At 47.6% G+C, this 26,055-nt stretch overlaps 1 pseudogene; it reads right to left on the bottom strand.

Moving 5' to 3' along the window:
• Nucleotides 1-24,536: 24,536 nt before the first annotated feature.
• LOC119457342 (uncharacterized) lies at nt 24,537-25,853 on the bottom strand (annotated as a pseudogene).
• Nucleotides 25,854-26,055: the final 202 nt, after the last annotated feature.

Genomic DNA, 26,055 nt, shown 5'->3' with positions numbered 1-26,055 from the left:
CTGTGCTTTGCCATTTTGATGAGGCCGCACCGACTCTCCTACACACAGACGCTAGCGGCCGTGGTATAGGTGCTGTTCTTCTGCAACGCGACAACTCTTCGCGAGAGAGAGTCATTGCATACGCCAGCCGTGTACTCAGCGCTTCCGAAAAGAACTATACGATCACTGAGCAAGAGTGCCTGGCTATTGTTTGGTCGATACAGAAGTTTCGCCCTTATCTCCACGGCCGCCATTTCACCATCGTTACGGACCACCACGCTTTATGCTGGCTTTCCACGCTCAAGAACTTGTCTGGACGCCTGGGTCGCTGGATTTTACGCCTCCAAGAGTATGATTTCGAAATCATATACAAGTCCGGGAAGAAACACCAAGACGCCGACGCTCTTTCTCGCTGCCCGCTTCCTACGGCCCCGCTCGACGCCTCTGCAATCGCTTCGCACGTCACCAGTTCGACCGACACTGCTACGGTTTCCTCCCTGGCCTCTATGTACCAACTGCCTTTCGACGATGATCAGCCACTCGCCTCTCGTCAGCTGGCTGACCCGTACTGTCAACGCTTCATTGATCACCTCTCTGGGGCTTCTCGTCCACCTAACGCGCGCCTCCGTCGCCAGCTCGCACACTTTAAGCTGGACGATGGCGTGCTGTATCGCCGTATTTACCATCCTGACGGGCAACGTTGGGTGCCAGTTCTACCACGCTCTCTCCGACTTCGTGTCCTCAACGCCTTTCACGATGATTTGACAGCTGGCCACCTTGGGTTCCATAAAACCTATGACCGCATTCGAAGTCGTTTCTATTGGCCTGGCCTTTCTGCTAGCGTCGCCAGATACGTCGGTTCCTGCTCTCCCTGCCAGCGTCGCAAGCTCCCAACATCTGCACCTGTCGGCCAATTACAGCCGCTTCCGTGCCCTGCAGCCCTGTTCGAGGTTGTTGGGATCGACCTTTACGGGCCCCTTCCGGTCACTACTGCTGGCAATCGATGGATAGTGACTGCCGTCGACCATCTGACGCGCTACGCTGAGACAGCTTCTTTGCTTACTGGCTCTGCTTCGGAAGTTGCTCACTTCGTTCTTGAAGCCATTATTCTACGCCATGGTGCTCCTCGTGTACTGCTCAGTGACCGTGGAAAGGCGTTCCTTTCCCAACTGCTAAACGAAGTTCTTCGAGCCTCCGGCACAGCCCCCAAGACAGCTTCTAGCTATCACCCCCAGACTAACGGCCTGACCGAGCGGTTTCATCGCACCCTTGCCGACATGATCGCCGCTTATATTCAACCAGACCACAAAAACTGGGATGTTCTTTTACCATTCGTCACTTTCGCCTATAACACGGCCGTGCAGCGCACAACTGGCTACTCGCCATTTTACCTCGTTTATGGACGCTCACCTACTTTCTTTCTGGACGTTTCATTCTTCAACTCCAAGGCTAATACATCTCTATCATCGTGCGAAGAGTACATTTCCCGACTCGACCACTGTCGCCAGCTTGCTCGCCTGAACACAGAGGCCAGACAACAAGACCGGAAAAATATTTACGACGAATGCCATCGCGTTGTATCTTTTCGACCTGGTGACGAGGTCCTGCTCCTGACTCCTGTTCGCACCCCTGGTTTATGTGAAAAATTCCAGCCACGGTTTATCGGGCCGTACATAGTCCTTGGACAGACTTCGCCTGTCAACTATCGCGCCACTCCTCTTGACGCCCCCACAGACCGCCGTTGCCGCAATACCGAGGTTGTCCACGTCTCCCACATGAAGCCCTTCACGCGGCGTGCCTCGACACCTTGACGGCCGGCCAGGATGGCCGCTTTGACGTCGGGGGGAAATTAGTGTGGGCGTTTATTACGCACATCTTCCTCATCTGTATGTTATCATCATCATCCTCACACTTCTACCTAGCCTCCTCTTCGCCTGTATATGTGTTCATCATCATCGCCTGTGTGCTGCGCTGGTTCGCTGACGAGCTCCCGGGCCTAATAAACGCCGTTCCAACCGAGACGTCACAATATATATATTGACGCGTGTGTTCTAGGCAGAAGACAACGACGATGGGGGGCATTTAACGGACTCCGTCAAGTGGGTCGGTGGGATTTGGCCGACGACGAAGAAGACGTGTCTCTGATCTGTTTCGCTTGAACTGGTTGTCTCGTTGTTCCTGAAGAACTTCTCCGAGTCTTCTCTTGGCGTTGTACCGCGACACTGGTGGAGGTATGGGGTATTGACCACGCCTGATGCTCCGGACTCCTTCTGGGAGTCGTTCATCTAGCCCGGATGCATTGCACCCAGTTACAAGCCCCGTGCATCGCTTCACCCGTCGACTGCTAGGCCTTGCCCCGGAGTTCTCCCCTCTTCAACCACCTTTTTCTCGAAGCCCCACACATCTGGAAATGGCCGAAACCAGCCCACCGCAAGCACCCCAATGCAGCCGGTCTCCCAGTCAGCAACAGGTAACCGTTCTTCATCCGCTGGTTCCCGATCGCTATCGTGGTGCAGCCTTTGAAGACATTGAAAACTGGCTTGACAAGTACGAGCGCGTCGCACAGATCAACCAGTGGACCGAACAGCAAAAGCTCTCCCACGTCTATTTCGCCCTTGACGACAATGGCCGTACTTGGTACGAGAACCGCGAAGGTAGCCTAACGACATGGAATGACTTTCGGCAGAAAATCACCGATACTTTTGCAAGTGCCGACCGACGCGACCGCGCCCAGCAGTTGATGGAGCTACGGATGCAACAACCCAATGAGTCGGTCACAATGTTCGCCGAAGACATGGCCCGTCTCTTTCGTAGAGCCGACCCGAACATGACCGAGGATAGGAAGTTGCGTTATCTCATGCGAGGTGTAAAAGAGCAGTTGTTCGCGGGGCTTGTGCGGAATCCACCAGTCACTGTCGCTGATTTCATCAAAGAGGCTACGGCTATTGAGCGGGCCCTTCATCAACGATGCAGGCAGTACGATCGACTGTCCACCAGCACCGTAATCAATGCCACCGCATTGACTTCAGAGTATCAGAGCCCTTTACGCGATTTGATCAGAGAGCTCGTCAGAGAAGAAATTCACAAGATTCTGACACCGACACTGGATAGCCCCGTCGCGTCAATCGCCGAAGTGGTCCGTGAAGAAATCCGGCAGGCGTTACCGGCAGCCGATCGTCCAGACCACCAGCGTCCCATGACTTACGCCGCCGCTGTCCGATGTCCGCCACCCGTTACAAGCACACCCCCGTACCACCAGCATCCGACAGCCGCTCCTTGGTCGCCGCCGCAAGAGGAGGCCTTCAGGCGCGCACCCGTGATGCTGCCGATGCAGTCAAACCGCCAGCCATCATTCGCCGCGCCTTGGTCCACGCCGCAAAACGACCCTACGAGACGACCCCAATTTCGGAGATCCACGCGTGGCGCACCGCCGATAACCGCCCTCTCTGTTTTAACTGCGGGGGGGGGGGGGGGGGCTGGCCATATTTCGCACCATTGCTGGCATCGTGACACATCATTTCGACCTCTTCGTCCGTAGTCTGATGGTCAGCGTGCAAATGGCGACTCCATGCTACGCCGCAACGACGCTGATTTTCAGGGACCTCCCATAGCGCACCCGCATGAGGAATCCGTGCCCAATGCTCGGTCCGATTTCAGCCGACGGTCGCGCTCCCCAAAGCCTACACACCAGACGCCTGCAGGACGTACTTTTGCCGACCTTCAAGGACGAAGGTAGCCCAGCCCCCGCCGGGGAAACTGAAGGCGGCGACCTCTGGGGCTAAGGTTGCAGGCCTGCCGCAAGATGATAAAAAGCCCCCAACTCGCCCGCTGCCGAACGCCGAGAAGCCGATAACCGACCCCGAAGAAATTGTGAGCGCCGACCTTGATGTTTTCGTTGATGGACAGCCAGTGACAGCGTTAGTCGACACTGGTGCTGACTTCTCTATAATAAGTCAGGAACTCGCCCTCCGCCTGAAGAAAGTAAAGACGCCATGGACGGGACCTCACATAAGGACGGCAGGCGGCCACTTACTCATGCATACTAGAAGTACTGCAAGAATTAACATTGGAGATTCTTCTTTCGTGGCCGCTTTCATCGTGCTTCCTGCGTGCTGTAAAAATTTGATTATTGGAATGGATTTCCTAAGGGAATATGGCGCCGTAATTAACATCCCAGATCGCATGGTGACGTTTTGTAAGAGCCCTAGTTTAGTCAATTGCTTATCGCCGCAACACAACTCATTTCGTTTAACAGAAGACGACGTCGTAATCCCACCTCGGTCATGTATCCTTGCTTCAGTGGCCTGTGACGTACTGTTTCATTGCGAAGGAGTTGCCGACCAAATAACTATTTTGTTGCTTGCTCACGGTATCTCGGTTGCACGAGGAATTGTAAATGTCACCGACGGGCGCGCGAACCTATTGCTAACAAATTTTAGCACTGAGAGACGGCACCTTCCAAAGGCACGGCTGTGGCTTATTTTGAAGGTGTTGCGGAAGTTCGCGGTTGCTGTTCACTACTCGAAGAAGCGCCTACACAAGACCCAGCTCCTGTACTTGACGTCAGCACTGTTTTGCCGCAGCATGACCGAGAACGGCTTCTTACGCTATGGGCCACGTTCAACGACTACTTTTCGTCGACGTCAAGAGTCGGTCGGACGCCTCTAACAAGGCACCGAATAATTACAGAGGATACGGCGAGACCGATTCACCAAAATCCTTATCGTGTGGCTCCCAGAGAACGTGAAGCCATACAACAACAGGTGCCTCCGCAGCGCCACCTGGGCAGCCTGTAAGGCCCATGATTAAAAAAATTAAATTATAGGGTTTTACGTGCCAAAACTACGATCTGATTATGAGGCACGCCGTAGTGGGGGACTCCGGAAATTTGGGCTACCTGGGGTTCTTTAACGTGCACCTAAATCTAAGTACACGGATTTTTTCGCATTTCGCCCCCATCGAAATGCGGCCGCCGTGGCCGGGATTCGAGCCCGAGACTTCGTGCTCAGCAGCCCAACACCATAGCCACTGAGCAACCACGGCGGGTGAGGCCCATGATTAAGCTGCGACATCGTGTCCCTCTGCAAGGCAGCTTACAAGCGGAGTGGCTGCAGCGCATCGGTCTGTTGGCGCTAGTATCTATGTGTTTGCGGCCGTCACTAAACGCCGCAGGATTACTACCATAATAGATAGTTTTAGCGTGTCCGGTATTCGGGTAAACACAAGCGCAAGCATACTGGGCGTTTTACCGAATGAGCGGAGGCGAAGAAGTGAACGGCCTGCACGGTGCCCCCAGCCACCTGGTGGCACAGAGCTCAACCAGACAAACACAGAGCCAATGAAGTAGTAACCAAGCGTTTTCTACTTTGCTGCTGGTGTAAATTTTCGGCAGAGCGTAATCTTGAACACGTTGTCTCCTAAACGTTTAAAATGTTTTGCACTCTGTTACAGCAATATTAGCTCTGTTCTTGGCTGGTTAAGCTGTGTGACACCATGCGGGTGGCTGGACCCTACAGGCCGATCAGGCCGCTCACGTACCCCTACGCTAAAGCCCCTTCATGACAGCGATATGCAGGGACTTTACGCCTCCACCAATCCGCCAAAACGCCCTGCTCGCCAGCGGTTACCGGAATACCGTAAATGCTCGGCGCTGCGACAGAAAGTCGAAACGAACGCTGCTTGTATAGCTCTCGTTAGGAATCGATGGTCAGGCGGCTAGCGGAAAGGTTGGAGAGGCTTCGTGCGCTGGCTCCAAAACAACCCGAAGACGACTCGACGTCACATCATGACGCAGAGCCATTCAAGGCGGAGCTTAGCCAACGAGTTGAGGAAAAGCACGGCTAGGGAGGAGGGCACATGGTAATCGTTCGTAACTCTCTTAATATGACACGCTTAAATTGTGGGAAGAATGTTTTACTGTAGCTGTACCCTACGTGTCTACAAAATTTCCTCGGACAGTTTCAGGGACCCTTTAACTACTCTCTATGTTCATTACATTCGTTCGAGGAATATTCAGGTTGTCAACTTGTGCTGCGGACACTTTCCCTTCAGAACGTAGACAAATGCCTGTCGAATGAAAGAAATAAGAGCGACGGTATGGAAAATTAGTGCATGGTAAAAACATTTAAACAAAACAAGCTGAAAAACTTACCTGCCTGTGAAATAATTCTTGTTGTGGAAAGGGACTGACGATGACGCTCTCTTGGCTTGCGATCGCGGCATATACAATAATTAGGGTAAAATTTTCGTGGGCACCACATCTCGCGACACCGACAATCGTGCGAAAGTAAAACAATGTCAATATGCAGAGAAAAACAAAATTTTATAACGCGCACTCTAGGCCATGTCTGTTGGAAAACACCAATGTTGCACATGCACTCAATACGCCACTACTGCTCTGGTTTGTCTGTAATATAGATTGGACAGGTCCTTCGAATGGCATATCAAGCAGTGTACGCGCTAAATGACGGTCATCTACATTATCATAAAAATATAATTTAATTAACACAATTAAACAGGAGAAGAATAAAAAATGCAGCAGTCTCTAGTGGTGACACGTAAGGGTGTGTGTGCAGATAAAAATACATTCATTGTCATTTAGCATAACATCTTCGCTCATATGACGGATCTAGACATTAGAAGCTTCAATATCAAGCAAACATATATATTCTCATTTCTTCTTTTACACTACTTACTCGGTTCATTACGAATACTAGTAGTATCTGAAAAATATAAGAACACGTGGAAGCAAGTCCGTGGTTAGAATAAGCCACAGAAATGCTAAATAAAGCTACTAAATAAATCGCAGTTGCTAAAAAATACAATGGACAAAAGATCATTGCTGTGCTGCCATTTGTTTGGTGTATCTCTTCACCGGTGTCGTGTTCCGAAACGTTAAAAGCTTATTCCATGTGTAGTACCACCTGGGCGGTGATAACTGCTCTATAACAGCTTGACTGGCCTCCCTTCGACACGCGCAGTAGACAGCAGGAATGAGAGGCTCACGCTGAGTGCACATATGTACACATTTACGTTACGCAATGTCAGCATTAGCACTAGTATGTATACAGGGAAAAGTAAGAACAGGCATGAAAAAGGAAAGAATACGATATCAGAGCCAAATCCCGAAACAGATAAGCTAGACAGCAAGGCATATGACATTATAACAATGCTACAGTAATAATTCAAAGGAATTGTTTTTCAGGCATGTGAATAAAATCCAAGATGTCAGCTTATTGAAGATTCAAGGGATTACGCTGCTTAAACACTGGGGGGATATTCTGTAAGTGTCCACCTAGTGGACATGTCCATTTTGTCTGCTGCTGAAGTTCTGATTAGCTAGGCTTGGGCACGCGTCAGAAGGAGACGAAATGGACATGTCCACTGGGTGGACACTTACAGACTACACCCCGGATTACCGTATTTCGTTTCACTTTGAGGCACAACCCAACGTTATCAATGTTATGTCACACAAGCGGCTATGTTTTGACGCAAATTGGCAATTGCTAAGAACTTGGACGTTTCATAGTTCAATTAGCGTTTTATTACTTTCGAAGCGCTGTAATCATAAAGGTTTCTGCAAACTGAGTAAACGGTACCTGTTTGGGAAAGTTGCTGCTGAGTGGTTCCGGGAAAATTCCAAATAATGCGGTTACTCTATATTGAAGCCGGGCAAGTTTGTCAGTGTTTTTACATGTCAGTGTTTGGGCAATTCCCCATGAAATAAAACAGTACAGTATACTCGAAATAAATAAAATAGATAGAAATAAAGGCTCAATTCAATTCCTTTTATTCACCAGAATGTATCCTGGCTGGACTGCGGGATAAAAGCTGCAAAGAAACAGCCTGACCGATACCAGGAGACCGACGCACGGCAACATGTGACAGAAAAGTTGATCAAAAAGATGAAAAGAACTTCATACACGAAATAAACAAGTTATTTACACTTATGTGTAGTGATAATTGCTTAAAGCACATACTCTCATTTGTACTACAGAAGAAGAAATACAGAGCGCATTCGTATCACAAATCCGCACCAGAATATTGCATATAAAAATGAAACAACAAATCTGCAGTGCAATATATAACTTGGGCATACTCTAATTATGCCAATAGAATAAGCAATAACATCACTAGCATGAGCAACAGCACCAATAACACAAATAGCATCAATCGAATTACAAGGCACGCACAGGATGACAGAAAAGGTAACATATTACGTGGAATATAGTTTAATGCTAATAACGAACGCACTCTTAGCAGTTAGAACGCACTCTTAGTAGAAATTAGCAGTTCAGAAAATTTTCACGCAATTCATTACCGTTGGTTTGTCCAAGTCTTCGCGATTAGTTAAATTTTTTTTTGAATTGAATTGAGTTTATTAATCACTTGAAGATTTGTACATTGGGTATGATATAAAGGTGGGGCCCTATAACTCTATAAAATAAATAGAAGATTACGTTTTAAGGCCCAACATTTATAATCCGTACGAAAACTCGGCATAAGTCACTCGTCCATGCTGCGAGTATTTATATCACAATTTCGATTAGGGTAGCTTATAGGGCTCCTTTGTGTGGGGCATGTTCTACTTTGTTCTAACGCAGGCACAACGTCCGATACACAGAAAGGCACATTAGACAACACGCGGCGCTCACTTGAAACTTTAGGAAGCAGTGACCTTGCAAGTTATAACTTCTAATCTGCCTAATACCAGAGGTAGGAGGATCTCATGCTCGGTTTATCACGAATTTACTGTCCCGTTGTCATACCGAATTTATGAAAATCAACGCAAAGCTGCGCAGTCTGTCTCTGTACTAAGCGCCGAAACGGGTGTCTTCGCTCCATATACGACGCGCCCAAAGAAAACGTGGCGCTGAAGTGGTATTAAGTTAAAGAGCCCCTCGCCAGGTCCAGCCAGTCCGAACTGACAAGCGCAGTGCATACAATGCGCGCTAGCGATCGTGCCCGCAAGGTGCCCCGCGAGAAGAGCTGAAATTTCAAACTAAATGCCCTGCGCCCTCGCGGGCACCGCACTCCCAGCCGGAGAGTCGACGTCTATAGCGCAAGTTCGCCTATGTACACAGCAGTGCTGTGACTACGGTGGTAGTATAGAAGAGGAGGCCAAACGGCAACCGCTTGGTCGCTGTGCCACACATAACGCCATGGCTCTAGAGTTGCCACCGCTTTGCTAAGGTGGCAACAGGGGTAGTCTGGGCTCATTTCTACGCGCCGCCGTACTTGAAAGTGCGTAGCCGGCAGGCGTCGCGATCATTCCAACTGTGTTTTTAGGTCTCTTACTTTTGACAAAGAGCTACGCGTCGTAGTACCGTACACCGGAGGGGTCTTTATTAATACTGTCAACCCACAATGGGTCATTACAGGAGTGGAAAGTACAGAAATAACATACAAAGCGGTACATTCCTTGGCAGGTAGTGGAACATCATCATGTTACTTGGCAAAAGTAACATGCGGTATGGATCGGAACATTGCGTTTGTATTACTGTATTCATAGTTCAGCAAGTATTCTAACAGATGAACACTTTCTGGAAAACGCACTATATTGACACGTATACATGTTTATCTTTCAACCGGTGGCCGCCTTCCACCGGCTAACAAATGTTAAACGTTATCGCTCGGCGCAGGACGCGCCTGTATCGGAAGTTTCTAGAACGTTATCGATGCTTCTTTCCATTGCCTGTTTTCACCGACGCTTCTGTTATCTGATTGCATGACTGACGCGAATTGTCTAGAACTTTCTGGAAGACACGCGGGCATCAGGGATTAATCTAGAACCTTCGATGACTCAGGTATAAAAGCCGACGCGTTTCGCCGCTGATCAGATTTTCGACGATCGCCGACTGTGTTCGCCGCTATCGTTGTGCTTTGAGTGTACCTTGATTTTGTGGGCACAGGTTCGCCCAATAAACACCAGTTCGTCGTACACAGTTTAAGACTGTTTTCTTCAGCGTCACTACTACGTGACATCTGGTGGAGGTGCTAGTGCGTTCATGCAGCGAACGCCCCCGCAAAGCCGCGATACAAGCCCGAAACCGGAGGACAACGCCAACGTCACCAAGGACCAGCGAGCTAGCCGTAGGCAGCAAGGACTTCGACCGGAGTACGGACTTCTTCCCGAGAAGACCACAGCGATCAAGGCCAAGTCAACGACCTCAATGGCAGCCCCAGCGTCCCCCATCCTGCTGCAACAACCTCGGGAGCCCCCGACCTTCCGTGGATCATCGGCTGAAGACCCTGAAACCTGGCTGGAGACATACGAGCGGACCGCGACGTTCAACAAATGGAGCGACGACGACAAGCTACGCCATGTCTATTTTCGTTGGATGACGCTGCTCGGACCTGGTTTGAGAACAGAGAGACCACCCTGGCTACGTGGGACCTCTTCGTGAAAACTTCCGTGAGGACCTTCACGAGTGTCGTACGAAAGGAGAGGGCAGAGTTCTCTTAGAAACCAGAGTGCAATTGCCGAACGAGAACATCGCGATCTTCACGGAGGAGATGACTCGCCTCTTCCGCCACGCCGACCCCGACATGTCTGAAGAAAAGAAAGTTCGGTTCTTGATGCGGGGTGTCAAAGACCAACTATTCGCCGGATTGATGCGCAATCGCACCAACGACAGTCGCCGAATTTCTTTCCGAGGCTACAACGATCGAGAAAGACTGCTTGACATGCGCGTCAGGCAATACAACCGCCGTTGCCCTGACGCCAACTACGCCGAACGCTCAAGCGCTAGGCGCCGACGACCTGCGCGACACCATCAGGGCGATAGTATTCGCGAGGAGCTGCATAAGCTCTTTTACCAGGTCGCAGCCTCACGTGGCATCTATCGCCGACGTCGTCAAAGACGAAGTTCAGCGCTCACTTGGAGTTCCGATGTGCAGCCACAATCGCCGCAACCCCAGCCGGAAGCGCTGACCTACGCCGCCGTCGCCCGTCGTCAAGGCCCCCCTCCGCGCTCGCGCCAGGGCCCCGTAACGCCGCAGTTCCGTCGTCCACCGCCGCCGCCAGCACGCCCGCCCGTCGCCCAGCGCAGCTACCAGAGGAAGACGGACATTTGGCGCGCCCCCGACCACCGCCCGCTCTGCTATCACTGCGGGGAAGCCGGCCATGTCTACCGCCGATGCCCATACCGGCGAGATGGGCCTACGAGGGTTTGCCGTCAACGCGCCGCGTCCACAGCTTGGCGAGCGACCACGCGACATCGCCGACTACCTCGCCGGAGCCCAGTGGCAACCACGACGACCCTCACGCTCGCCGTCACCAGGCCGTTACATCTGTCGCCGCATCGCGTCGACCATACACTGGTCCACAGCCCGGGGCCGATCTCCGTGAGCCCTTACCCGGGAAACTAAAGGCAGCAACCGATGGAGGTGCGGTTGCTGTACGACGCAATTCCGAAGATCCTCCGCCGCCGACGAAGAACGATTCGCGAATCATCACGACGAGATATCAGCACGCCGCCTGGAGCAACAGCCTTGACAACACTTCGCCACCGAAAGAAGACCTGCCGACGCGACGTAGCAGCAGCAGAGCAAGCCGACGCAGCCGTGATCCGACGCCACGAATTAACCGCAACGCCAGACGCCGGTCTACCGACTAGACGTGCTCATCGATGGTCATAACGTCACCGCTCTCGTCGACACTGGAGCCGACTATTCCGTCTTCAGTGGCCCGTTTCGCCGCCAAGTTGAAGAAGGTGAAAACAGCCTGGCAAGGACCCGATATCCGGACAGCGGGAGGCCACCTAATAACGCCGACTGGAATCTGCACAGCGCGAGTCACGGTAAACAACCGCACTTACCCGGCGAGCTTCGTAATCCTGCAGCACTGCTCCAGGGATGTCATCCTAGGCATGGACTTTCTAAACCAATACGGTGCAGTCATCGACTTAAGATCCAAGTCGATAACACTTTCAACGAACAACGCGCTACCACCGGATACAAGCATAAGTTACCATGCCTTGAATGTGCTTGAAGAACAAGTCACCGTTCCGCCTCGCTCCAGCGTAATGAGTTCCGTCGGTACCGAAGTGCCTGCAGACATGGAGGGCAGTCATCGAGGGCGATCATCACCTACTGCTCGACCGTGAAATTTGCGTTGCTAGAGGCATAGCTGAGCTACGTGCAGGGAAAGCAAGGGTGATGCTCACGAACTTCAGCCCTGAATACAAGAACATTACAAAGGCACCACGGTCGCCTACATCGACGAAATAGTACAAGCCAGCAGTGCTTTCGCCTTCACGGATTCCAGTGCACCTGCAACGACGACTATAATACCTGAGCCAACTTTCGACGTCAATCAAACCTTCCCAGGCATAAGAAAGAACAACTAAAAGCTCTGCTCCTGCAATACAAGGACTGCTTCTCGTCGTCGTCAAAAGTTCGACAAACCCCTGTCGCCAAGCACCGCATCATCACCGACGAAAATGTCCGGCCACTCCGTCAGAGCCCGTACCGAGTTTCGGCGCGTGAACGCGAGGCCATAAGGCAACAAGTCGACGAAATGCTACGCGACGACATTATCCAGCCGTCCAAGAGTCCGTGGGCGTCCACCCGTGTGTTAGTGAAGAAGAAGGATGGAACCCTACGTTTCTGCGTCGATTATCGTCGCCTCAACAAAATCACGAAGAAGGATGTATACCCCCTCCCACGGATTGACGACGCCTTGGATCGCTCTACAACGCAAAGTATTTTCGTCGATGGACCTCAAAACCGGCTACTGGCAATCGAGTCGACGAGAGGGACCGGGAGAAGACTGCGTTTATAACACCAGACGGATTGTTCGAGTTCAAGGTCATGCCGTTGGGTCTTTGCTCGGCGGCCTGCCACTTTCCAACGTGTCATGGATACAGTACTGCGGTCTTGAAGTGGCAGACTTGCCTCGTCTATTTGGACGACGTCGTTGTGTTTGCCTCAAGCTTCGAGGAACACCTCCGGCGCCTTGAAACAGTTCTTCAAGCAATCAAGACCTCCGGACTCACGTTGAAGCCAGAAAAGTGCCGCTTCGCATATGAGAGCTCTTGTTTTTGGGCCACGTCATCAACAACTCTGGAGTGGCGCCCCGACCCTCAGAAAACTGCGGCCATCTCCAACTTTCCTCCGCCCGCTGACAAGAAGGCAGTGCGTAGATTTCTTGGACTGTGCGCCTATTACAGGCGCTTCGTCAAGAATTTTTCACGGAATCGCTGAGCCACTGACCGTATCTCACGAAGGCCGACGTCGAGTTCAGTGGGAGACGCCGCAAGTCGAAGCATTTGAAGAACTGAAGCGACGCCTGCAATCGTCGCCAATACTTGCGCATTTCGACGAAAATGCCGATACCGAAGTCCACACCGACGCAAGCAGCCGTAGGACTCGGCGCCGTGCTTGTGCAGAGGACTGACGGACTAGAAAGGGTTGTAAGTTACGCTAGCCGGTCGCTATCGAATGCGGAAGCAAATTATTCCACAACAGAAAAGGAGTGCCTCGCCATCATCTGGGCTACGTCCAAAAGTTCCGCCCCTACCTCTATGGCAGGCCCTTTAAAGTTGTAAGCGACTACCACGCCTTGCGTTGGCTAGCTAACTTGAAGGATCCTTCAGGTCGCCTCGCACGATGGATGCCTGAGACTTCAAGCATTCGACATCACCGTCGTTTACAAATCCGGGCGAAAGCACGCTGACGCCGATTGTTTGTCTCGCGCCCCCGTCGAACCGCCGCCACAAGACGACCAGGATGACGACACTTTCTTGGGACCCATCAGTGCCGACGAATTCGCCGAACAACAGCGAGCCGACCCGGAACTAAGGAGCCTTGTAGACTACCTGGAAGGCAAGACCGTCATTGTGCCGAAGGCGTTCAGGCGAGGATTGGCGTCGTTCTTCTTGCAAACGACATTCTCCTAAAGAAGAACTTCTCGCCTCTCCGAGCCAACTACCTTCTCGTGGGTACCCTCAGCATTGCGTCCAGAGGTTCTGCAAGCTCTCCATGAACGACCCAACGGCTGGACATCTCGGTTTTTCCCGCACTCTCGCGAGGATACAAGAAAAATACTACTGGCCTCGCTCTCTGCTGACGTCGCCATTACGTAAGGACATGCCGAGACTGTTCAGCGACGCAAAACACCGCCGACAAGACCAGCCGGGCTTCTACAGCCGATCGAGCCACCTCGCCGACCGTTCCAGCAGATCGGGATGACTTACTGGGGCCTTTTCCGACGTCGACATCCGGGAATAAATGGATCATCGTAGCTACGGACTACCTCACCCGCTACGCCGAAACAAAAGCCTTGCCCAAAGGCAGTGCCGACGAGGTAGCCGATTCTTCGTTGAGAACATCCTCCTGCGTCACGGTGCCCCGGAATCCTCATCACCGACAGAGGTACGGCCTTCACGGCTGAACTAACTCAGCCATCCTGCGATACAGCCAGACAAGCCATCGCCGCACCACCGCCTACCACCCGCAGACGAATGGCCTCACCGAGCGCCTAAATAAAACCATCGCCGACATGCTGGCAATGTACGTCGACGTCGAACACAAGACGTGGGATGCCATCCTTCCGTACGTGACCTTCGCATACAACACGGCCGTGCAAGAAACGACGCACATGGCGCCGTTCAACCTGGTCTACGGAAGGAACCCGGCAACGACGCTTGACGCCATGCTACCGGACGTCGCTGACGAAGAAAATCTCGACGTTGCCACTTATTTGCAGCGTGCCGAAGAAGGTCGACAGCTCGCCCGCCTGCGCATCAAGAACCAGCAGAGGACCGACAGCCGACACTACAATCTTCGACGACGCTACGTCGAGTACCAGCCCGGCGACCGTGTTTGGGTCTGGACTCCGATACGCCGACGAGGACTTAGCGAGAAACTGTTGCGTCGCTATTTCGGACCTATATAAGATAATCCGACGTATTGGCGCACTGGACTATGAGGTCGTGCCAGACGGCATTTCGCAATCACAGCGCGCCGGGCACGACCTGAAGTCATCCATGTGGTGCGTCTTAAGCCTTTCTACGCCCGCTGACGAACGTTAGGTACTTTGTTACTTTGTTATTTTTTTGTTTGTTTATTACGCGTGCTTTTGTTTTCGCTTTCGTGTTTGTAGCATCGGGACGATGCTTTTTAAGGGGAGGGTATTGACACGTATACATGTTTATCTTTCACCGGTGGCCGCCTTCCACCGCTGAACAAATGTTAAACGTTATCGCTCGGCGCAGGACGCGCCTGTATCGGAAGTTTCTAGACGTTATCGATGCTTCTTTCCATGGCCTGTTTTCACCGACGCTTCTGTTATCTGATTGCATGACTGACGCGAATTGTCTAGAACTTTCTGGAAGACACGCGGGCATCAGGATTAAATCTAGAACCTTCGATGACTCAGGTATAAAAGCCGACGCGGATTTCGCCGCTGATCAGATTTCGACGATCGCCGAGCTGTGTCGCCGCTATCGTTGTGCTTTGAGTGTACCTTGATTTTGTGGGCACAGGTCGCCCAATAAACAACCAGTTTCGTCATACGCGTTTTACGACGGTTTCCTTCAGCGTCACTACTACGTGACAATATATAGAGCGAACTCATGAAAAAATCAAGGTCACAGGGGACAAATTATGTAAATATGTAGACTTAACATTTTCCTGAAATTCACCTATTGATGATAGTTTCACTATATGTCTGGTAGCCCATTCCATTCATTGATAGCCCTAGGGAAAAACTAAATGTAAAAGAATCAATAAAGACAGAGGGAGGGGGGTTCAATAACACTGAATAGTTACCGCCCCTTAAAACGGACTTCTCGCGCGGATTTTCCGTGATGTTCCTAATGTACCACATAATGAACCACTAATCATGACGAAACGAGGTATGCCATAGAGTTAAGGGTCGCAACAATTCTGAGCATCCCAACATAATTGTTCAAAGGAAGAGCCGAACCAAACGTGACAGCTTTCTCAAGAAAGCCAAGAAAATCTCGGTTACACATCTACATCCTCCATATACATTAATGAGCACCTTTGCCCAACGCAAGAGAGAATATCGAAAAAACGAAGGCACGAAACTGGAAGTTTGTGGGGACGAGAGATGGCAAAACATTCGCAAGGAAGCAGTCCGGTGTGATCAATGTGCGAAGCAACCGTGACATTGATAAAATTGCGCAACTTAGCACCTGGGACTGATGCGGTTATGATACAACAGCTAAGAGACGCTTACATAGGTACAGGCCCCAAACCAACTTACATAGATTATCCGCATGCGAAGCCTTCGGAATTAGACAAAGACAACACACCACATGAAGTTAGAGCGGCACTGCATCGAATCGAATCAAATCAAATCAAACTTTATTTTGTCCACAGGTGTGTGTGTTGTGGAACACGAGGGCTCGAGAAAAAGTGGATTTATCCACTTCAGAAGCCTCGAGCCCCCGTTTTACATGGCATGCAGCGAGAGCGTGGAAGTCATTATACAGTACTGATATAATACAATACTTATGCTAACACAATATTACAATATTACAATACAAAAAGACAAAAGAAGGGAAAAAGAGTTAAACTTGAAACTCGTTGAACAGAATCTATACTTTTTGCAAAAGAGAAAGAGCATCAATCCTTGGCGACAAAGAAAGCCTTGATTGCACTGTTCCCAGTTGTCTCTAAATTGATTTCACAGTGATGGAGTTCATTTAACAACTTTCGTAGCGTATGACGAAGCATTTGGTTTGTTAGCATAATGCGTGAAAAAGGTATTTTCCATATATCATCATTGCGTGAATTATATGACCTTGTGAGTGGTGTCAACTCAGAAAATGTACGAAGTAGTCCGTCTGTATCGTGCTTGTACTTTCTGGCTAGATTTAATGGATACAAATTGTGTACGGACGTAATGTTATATTTGATAAACAGGGCTTTTGTGTGCGCAGTTTTTTTCCACGCATGCAATATGGCGAAGTGCTTTCTTTTGTAATACGAACAGGTGGTTCAGGTTTGTTAACGTTGTTGTGCCCCAGACTAGACAGCAATAATTTAAGTGAGAAAGAAATAGTGCATTATAAATATGAAGCTTGACAGCTGTTGGCAAGTGGAATTTGAATTTCGCCAGAATTCCTACTACCTTTGCTACCTGTGTAACAACATGATTTATATGAATGTCCCATGACAGATGCTTATGAAAAAATACACCAAGTGTTTTTACTGAGTCAACAATCTCTATACGTGAGTTTCCTAAAGTAAGATTCAAAGTGGGTGCTACAGGTGATTGTCGGGGTGTGAAGATAATAGCTTTTGTTTTGGCTGTGTTGATTTCAAGGGAATTGATTACGCTCCACTTGTGTAAATCGCACAGAGCTATGTTAACGTTATTTTGAAGAGTTTCGTAAGAATTGCTGAGAAAGAAAATAGTTGTATCATCTGCATAGGTTATGTACTTTGCTGCATAATTAATTTGTGAAATGTCATTTATATAGAAGTTAAATAATAGTGGTCCAAGTATGCTTCCTTGAGGTACACCTGAGGTAATTGCCTTGTGCTGAGATAAATTGCCTTGAATACAAACACATTGCATTCTATGTTGCAGGTACGACGTTATAAGAGCGAGCGGTGTGCCTCTAATTCCATATAATTCAAGTTTTTTAGTAAGTGTTAAGTGGTTCAGGCGGTCAAATTCCTTAGAAAAATCAATGTATATGCCAGCTATTAGACTTTTTTCATGGAATGCTTTTCAAATGATTTCTTTTGCATGACAAGGGCAAGTTCTGTTGATCTACCTTTTCTGAATCCAAATTGAGTTGGGCTAATTAAACTGTACTTGTTGGTAAAACCAATTATTCTGGCGTACATTATCTTTTCTAAGCCTTTGGAAAACACGGGCAGTATGGAAATCGGTCTGCAATTTGATAAGCTATTTTTTCACCGCCTTTGAATATTGTAATAACTTTTGCTACTTGCATTTTCTTCGGAAAGACGCCTGTAGAGAGAGCAAGATTATAGATATGCGTAAGCTGTGGCAGTATGATGTCAAGAACATACTTGACTGGCCTGATTTAAATGCTGTCAATATCGAATGTTAAGCTGTTCTTAAGAGATTTATACACGTTATCTATTTCACTCTCAGTTGTGGGATTCATATATATGCTTGCCGAGTTCTTGCTTATCCTCTTTATTGCCTCTGGGGAATGAGAGCTAGAAACTAGATTTACAAAAAAAATTATTAAATTCTTCAGCTAATTCTGCTCCTTGTATGACTTGATTGTTCAACTTTAGTTCATGAGTTTCTGGGTTTTTAGATGCACGATTTAGTAGCTCATTAATTTTTCTCCACATTACGTCCAGGTTCTGTTTATTCCCGATATCGAAATAATTGTACAGATAGTTTCGCTTGGCATTAAGTAATAAGGCATTAGCTTTGTTTCTATGTAACCGAAATGTATCCCAGTCGGCAGCGTTACGCGTTTTGAGAAATCAATAAAAACGCCTATCTTTCTTTTTAATCATTTTAAGGCACTCCTTATCGACCCTGGGCTTACGCGCTTTTTTTACTTTTTATGTGTGATTAATGGAAAAGACTTTGAGTATGTTTCAAGAAATAGGCGCAAAAATTCATCATATGCATTATCCGAGGTGGTAGACATGTATACAGTATCCCATTTTATTTTTTCGAGGCTGTGGCGAAAGTTCCGCAATGTTTTGTCAATGATGTCTTGAATTTGTTTGCTCGTTATGGAGGTACGGCGAGAATTAGGCATTTTGGTCAACAAGAAAATGGGCAAGTGATCACTAATGCTCGATGCCAGTACACCACTGATGACTTCGGCCTCTGGTAAGTTTGTTATAAACAAGTCAATTAATGTTTCCGTTATCTTTGTCACTCTAGTGCATTCTTTAATCACATTAGTTGAGCAGTATGAAGATAGCATTGTGGATAACTTGTGTTGAGCATTTGAGTCATTTGACATGTCTATGTTAATATCACCACCTATAATTAATACTAAATTATTTCACTTGCATAGCTCAATAAGTCTTCCAAATGTGCAATGAATGCATCGACGATTCCATCTGGAGGGCGGTACATTACAGCTATGATAGAGTTCTGCGATACAATTGTGAGACACTCTGCATCACGTGTTATAAAACAAAATTCAGGAAGTAGGTCACAAGTAATGCACTTTTGATATTTAGTAGCACTCCTCCACCACGTTTGTCCTTGCGGTTTAAGTGAAAAGTGTGATAATTATCATTCACTACGGCATCGCAGTCCGAATTCAGCCACGTTTCAGTGAGCATGACTATGTCGAACTTCAAATAAAACTGATCCAGGAAAACGTTTAGCAAGTCCTGTTTATGATAGGCAGATCTGATGTTTAGATGGAAGCACGTTAGTCCAATAATGCTTTCCGAAGCTATTCGTCTGTTTACATCTTCGGGTTGCAATGTCATTTTCGGTACAAATCGTGGTCGAAGGCGTGTCACTGTACATTCAAGCTATTTTTGCAATGTCACTCTCACAGTTTACGCGAAGTACCCTGGACTGTTCATTCTTGCGGGCAAAAATCTTCCCATCCCTTATCCAAACAAATTTCCATTCACATGCCTTTTTCTTGCTGATTGCCATACCGAGCAATCTCTTGAGGGTAGGGCAGAGGTGCTCGTTAACAAATACTGGCTTATTGTTGAGCGACCGATCTCATTTGTTGATAGCCTAGTTTTCCTAGCTTTGATCAAAAAGGCGTCACGCTGTTGAGCGGCTCTTAAACTGCACTACGATGTTAGAACAGGAAGCATCGTTCTTGGTTTTCACTCTATGGCAAACATCAATGTCCCTTGCCGTTATTGGTTCATCAGAGTTGTACCCATCTGACACAGAATTTCATGCAGAGAGGCAACAATAGTACGCAACACCGCCCCGGGAGCAGACGGAATACAGTACCGGCTATTAAAAAACCTCGACGACAAATCGATAAAAGAACTTACAGATTATTTTCAGTACCACTGGCTAGAGGGCACGCTGCCGCAAGAATGGTGGCACGCTGATATTACAATGATGCCAAAACCAGGCAAGCAGCGCTCTCTAAACCAACTAAGACCCATCTCGCTCACATCACGCATAGGAAAGTTATTTGAAAACGTCGTCCTGGCAAGACTTCAGCCGTACCCAGAAGAGCAAGCCTTATTGCCGCACACAATGTTCGGTTTTCGACCGGGGCTATCCACTCAAGACGTACTACTGCAAATTAAGGAAGAGATAATTGACTATATCAGCACTCAACAAAGCAAAGCCATCCTTGCGTTAGACCTGAAAGGCGCGCTTGATAACGTAGCTCACGACCTCATACTCACCAATCTAGCGGCAACAAAGTGTGGCCGACGACTATACAATTACGTCCGGGCGTTTCTTAAAGATAGCACTGCGACTATAGGCATCGGAAATGTACGTTCGGACTCTTTCCCTCTTGCGGGAAAAGGCACGCCACAAGGGTCAGTGCTTTCCCCCGTGCTATTTAACATAGCTATGAGCAGACTACCTGCACTACTAGATGCCATACCGGGAATTAGGCATGCGCTTTATGCTGATGATATCACCATCTGGGCCAACAGTGGCTCAGATGGTGAAATACAGGACGCACTACAAGCAGCAGCCGATGTCACCCAGAAATATGCACGGGCAGGGGGACTTACATGCGCAGCTCGAAAGTCAGAACTGCTTATAGTAAAAAAACTCCAAAGGAAACATCACCTACCACCTGACATCACGGTGATTATCGAGGGTGAACCTGTAAATAAGGTGAACAAATTACGCTTACTGGGACTCCACATTCAAGCCAATGCGAAAGCGACTATATACCCTGACGCTACTGAAGAAACAGATTAATCAAGTAGTGCATATGATCCGGCGGGTCACGAACCGCCGCCACGGCCTAAGAAATCCGACGTCATGTGCATCATACACGCTTTAATCGTAAGCCGCATTACCTATCCCGCACCTTACCACCGACTCACCCAAAACCAAAAAAACCAGCTAGACACACTCATACGAACAGCAGTGAAAACGCGACAGGCCTTCCTATCTACACCTCAACAGCCAGACTATTACGCTTGGTTTGCATAACACCATGGCCGAATTAATCGAAGCCCAGAAAGTCGGTCACATCGAACGACTCAAACGTACATCCACAGGAAGGCACGTACTCAGACAATTACGTTACCCAACATCATAGTTTGCCCCACGAGAGCCCCTGTCAATCGCCTAAAACATCAAAGAAAACATTACAGTGGCACCCATACCACGGAATATGCACCCCGAACACCATAAAGGCAGGCGCACTGCACGTGCAATGGCACTGCACCGAGCATATGGTAACGACCTTGACACTTTCTATACAGACGCCGCGTGCTAACCCGACATTACAGCCAAAGTGGTAGCGGTGGCCGACTGGAGGGGCGAAGCACTATTATCAGCCAGAACACGCACTGACAACAGCACGGAAGCCGAAGAATGTGCCATAGCCCTCGCCATCAGCGTTCAACCCCCAGATAAGATCATACACATTGTTGTTGTTTGTTGTTTATTTATACTGTCAACCCAATTAAGGGCCTTTACAGGAGTGGAAAAAAATAGAAGAAAAGATACAAAATTCTGCTCCATCTCGAGCAAAAACAAAAAATACAAGGCAGTATAATGGCAATATCTATAAAAAGTGACATGCAGTGAACAATGACAAAATACATTGTTTTATGCGCACCAGAAACAAAAATACATGCTAAGACGCATTCATACCAGAGAAGATGACATTCTCTAAACCAGCACTAAAATCACTGACGGAGGCAGATGTGACAACTGAATTTGGTAATTCATTCCATTCCTTAATCACCCTGGGAAAAAAGCTGTACTTGAATGTATCATTTCGTGTAACTGGCGGCTGTATGTATAAGCTGTGCCTGTGTCTGAAGCGTTGATCCGGTGAAATTATGCAGTATTCAGATAAATTTATTTTAACCTGGTTATGAATAATTCAAAACAAAAATTTTAATCGGTCAAACTTCGTCCTTAATTCTAACGCGGAAAGGTTTGCACGACTGCATAGTTCAGTAGGAGAGTGCATGCGCTGATATTTATTAAATATAAATCTAGAAGCCAGTCGTTGAACTCTTTCCAATTTATGACGGTTAGTAGCAGTGTGTGGGTCCCATACTATCCTAGCATATTCAATGATTGGCCGTATTAATATCTTATACGCCAGGCTTTTCACTTCAGGAGTTGCGCTATACAATCTTCGCCTGAGGCCCCAAAGAACTTTATTTGCCCTTCTACAAACTTCATTGATGTGAATGTTCCACCTCAAGTCTGAAGTAAATATTAATCCTAAATATTTATATTCTGTTACTCTTGTTAGTTCATGGGGACCGATACTGTATTTATGCATCAGGGGCGTCTTTTTCCGCGTTATAGTCATACAAACTGATTTTACTGGGTTCAGTGACATTTGCCATTCATTACACCATTGTCGAATTTTATTTAAATTGGTGTTGAGGTCTAACTGGTCATTTAAAGATTCAATCCTTTTATATATTACGCAGTCGTCTGCAAACAATCTTAGCGGCACGGTTATATCAGTAGGCAAATCATTAATAAAGATAAGAAATAAAAGAGGCCCCAAAACACTGCCTTGAGGTACTCCAGACAAAACTGCTTTGGACGTGGATTTAATTTTATTTATTTCGACATACTGCTCACGAGAGTGGAGGTAGGATCTAAACCACTTAGTAATGTTTGGATTTGTAAATATTTCATTTATTTTTAACAATAGTTTAGGATGCGAGACTTTGTCAAACGCTTTGGCGAAGTCTAAAAAAATTAGGTCAATCTGTCCTCGGCTATGTATCGTTAGTTAAAGATCGTGGACTGTCTGAACGAGTTGGGTTATTGTAGACAACCCTTTAAGAAAACCATGTTGCACTGGTGATAGTAAATTGTTAGTTTCCAAATAATTTGAGAGATGTTTACTGATTATATGTTCAAGTAGTTTGGAGCAGGTGCTCGTAAGAGAGATGGGCTGGTAGTTAAATGCGTCTGATGTGTTCTCACTTGTGTGGACAGGAATTACTTTAGCTTGTTTCCAGGCCATAGGAACTGTTCCCTGGGTAAGCGATGATTGAAAGATTATGGTGAGATGTTTAGCAACCCACTGAGCATATCTATATAGGAACTCATTCGGTATGCTGTCGGGGTCAGGGGATTTCTTAGTATTTATGCGTAGAAGAAGGTTCAGCACTCCTTCCTCATTGATAAGAAGGTCGGACGCGGGAGGGCGATCGGAAGTGTCAGTAAAGAATGGAAGTGTAGCATCATCTTTGGTGAAAACGCAGGAAAAGAAGGAATTGAAATGCTCTATACGTTCCTGGGTAGTTCTTTCATCATCTGCTTTATGTTGTTTCTTTGTAGGGTTTACGTATCTCCACAATTTACTAGGTGCTTCCTGAAGGAAGTTTTTCAGTGTAACATTAAAGAATCTCTCCTTGCTTTCCTTGACTAGACGATTTAAGTTAAGCTTCATGCTATAAAGTGAAATCTTGTACTGTACACTTGGATCTCGTAAAAAAGCTTTCCTTCTCCTTTACATCCTCCGTTTGACATGAAGTATTTACCTTGTAATCCATGGGTTCTTTGTTTTGCACTTTTTAAAGCTCTTAGGAATAAATCGCGTAATACAATGCATCGTAATCTTGGAAAAAAAGTCCCACAGATCGTCAGTACCACCATTTGATTCATAAATAGACATGAAGTTATCAAACGATCCTTCAAGGTAATCCAAAATACTAACATCATCAGCAGCTTGAAAGTTTAGGTAATGGATGCTTGATTCCTGTTGCATGGGGTACGAGGACATGTTCAAGGACAGAATAACCATTTTATGGTCGGATAAACCTTCTTCAACAAGACAATCATTCACATACGTTGTCAAAGCATTGGAAATTAAAATAAGATCAAGTACAGAAGAGCTTGTTGCACACACCCTAGTAAATTCCTTAACTATCTGAGTTAAATTGTATGAAAATAATAAATCCAAAAATACCTCAGAAGAAGTGACATCTGTGTCTCCGGCTACATATTAATCCCAATCAATAGCTGGAAGATTAAAATCACCTAGTAACAGTATGCTGTCTTGTTCTTTCATGTACGTTTCCATGAATTGTCTAAGTTGCAAGATATGTTCTACAGGAGAGTTCGGAGCTCTGTATACCCCTCCGACGAATACAGTTCGATTGTTCAGTTTAGTTTTAATCCACGCTGCTTCAACATCACCTGGTATTTCTAAAGGGGAGAAAACGATGTTTCGCTTGACGAGAAGAGCCACGCCTCCACCTCTCCCATCTCGATCCCTTCTAACCAACGTGTAACCAGGTGGGGTGATTTCGCTATCAGGTATGTTTTTATGTAACCAAGTTTCCGTAATTACGGCAATATCAGGTTCATGATCAATAACTAAAGCTTCAAGCGCGTGTGTTTTGTTTAGTACGCTTCTCGCGTTTACATTAATTATTTTGAAGCCTACATGTCGACCCGGTATATGTCAATTATCTCTTGTTCCTGAATGACTTCCCAGTTTGCACCTTTCCTCACGCTCTTCATTCCAGCTGTACAGCGTGTTGTTTACCCTCAATTTATCAAAAACAAGCTTTACCTTTTTTCCTGCCTTCCTTTCATCACCTGCCGAGTCCCATAGCTTTTTTCGTATTCCCTGTACTCTTTTAGAGAAATCCTCGCTGATACTGTAATCAGTATCCTTCAGTTTTGAGCAATTCTGCAGAACTTTATTTTATCTCTATAGTCTGCCACCCTCAAGATGACAGGACGAGTTCTACCAGAAAGCTTCTTACCTAATCTGTGAATTCTATCAATAGAATTTACATTCACTTTCAGAGTAGCGTTAAAGATATCGTCTTTTACTTTTCTTACGAGTGTTTCTTCCTTTTCATTTTCCTCTTCTGCTACTCCTCTAATGATAAGGTTATTTCGTCGTGAACGATTATCCAAGTCATCCACCTGTTTGACCAGACTAGACGTTTCGAGACTGCGGCCGGCCACAGTTTCTTCAAGAGTTGCAAGTCTGTTCCGAGTCTCGTCTAAGCTTTGAACCTTAGTTTCAATAACAAGAAGCCGGTTCTGCATGTCTAGGAATCTTGTTTCAAACGAGTCTTGCTTTTCCTGAACCGCAGTAAGTTTAGACAAAATTTCTTTCTGATTTTGGAGCAATTCCCTGCACAAATCTTCCGTTATTGGTCCTGGATTCTTCTCCACATCCCCAGAGAGACCCAACAACAAGCCCGCAATGGAAAAAACACTCACATATACAGTCAAAGACAACTCGTGGACACGGCAGCACTATAAGACCAAGAACATTACTATGGAAGCCATTTTTTTGGTCACCAACCTGCATGAACAGAGGCACGTCAGGCGACATTGTCACGGCGATGCTGCCGTGTCCACTGAAGCCGGTAGGCGATGGACATGCATTTATAGCATGCAGATGATCCCTTGTGAGCATGCGTCGTGACGTCATCGTGCCCCCGGATGGAAAGTGGAAAAGGCCATCCACGTGTCGATGCTCCAGGGTGCTGGTGCCCTCAGCGAACTGGCCGGAAACACCGCCCACACAGAAGTGACGTGGTAGGCCGGTATCGTAGCGAAGCTTAGGGCGTCCAGCGTCGAAAGATTTTGCTGCACCCCCAGTGATGAAGCTTAGGCATGCGCAGAAAACCTGCATGAACAGAGGCACGTCAGGCGACATTGTCACGGCGATGCTGCCGTGTCCACTGAAGCCGGTAGGCGATGGACATGCATTTATAGCATGCAGATGATCCCTTGTGAGCATGCGTCGTGACGTCATCGTGCCCCAGATGGAAAGTGGAAAAGGCCATCGACGTGTCGATGCTCCAGGGTGCTGGTGCCCTCAGCGAACTGGCCGGAACACCGCCCACACAGAAGTGACGTGGTAGGCCGGTATCGTAGCGAAGCTTAGGGCGTCCAGGGTCGAAAGATTTTGCTGCACCCCCAGTGATGAAGCTTAGGCATGCGCAGAAAACCTGCAT

The sequence above is a fragment of the Dermacentor silvarum genome, chromosome 7 (genome assembly GCF_013339745.2).
Source record: "Dermacentor silvarum isolate Dsil-2018 chromosome 7, BIME_Dsil_1.4, whole genome shotgun sequence".
Classification (NCBI taxonomy): Eukaryota; Metazoa; Arthropoda; class Arachnida; order Ixodida; family Ixodidae; genus Dermacentor; species Dermacentor silvarum.
This window is presented reverse-complemented; position numbering and strand designations above follow the sequence as displayed.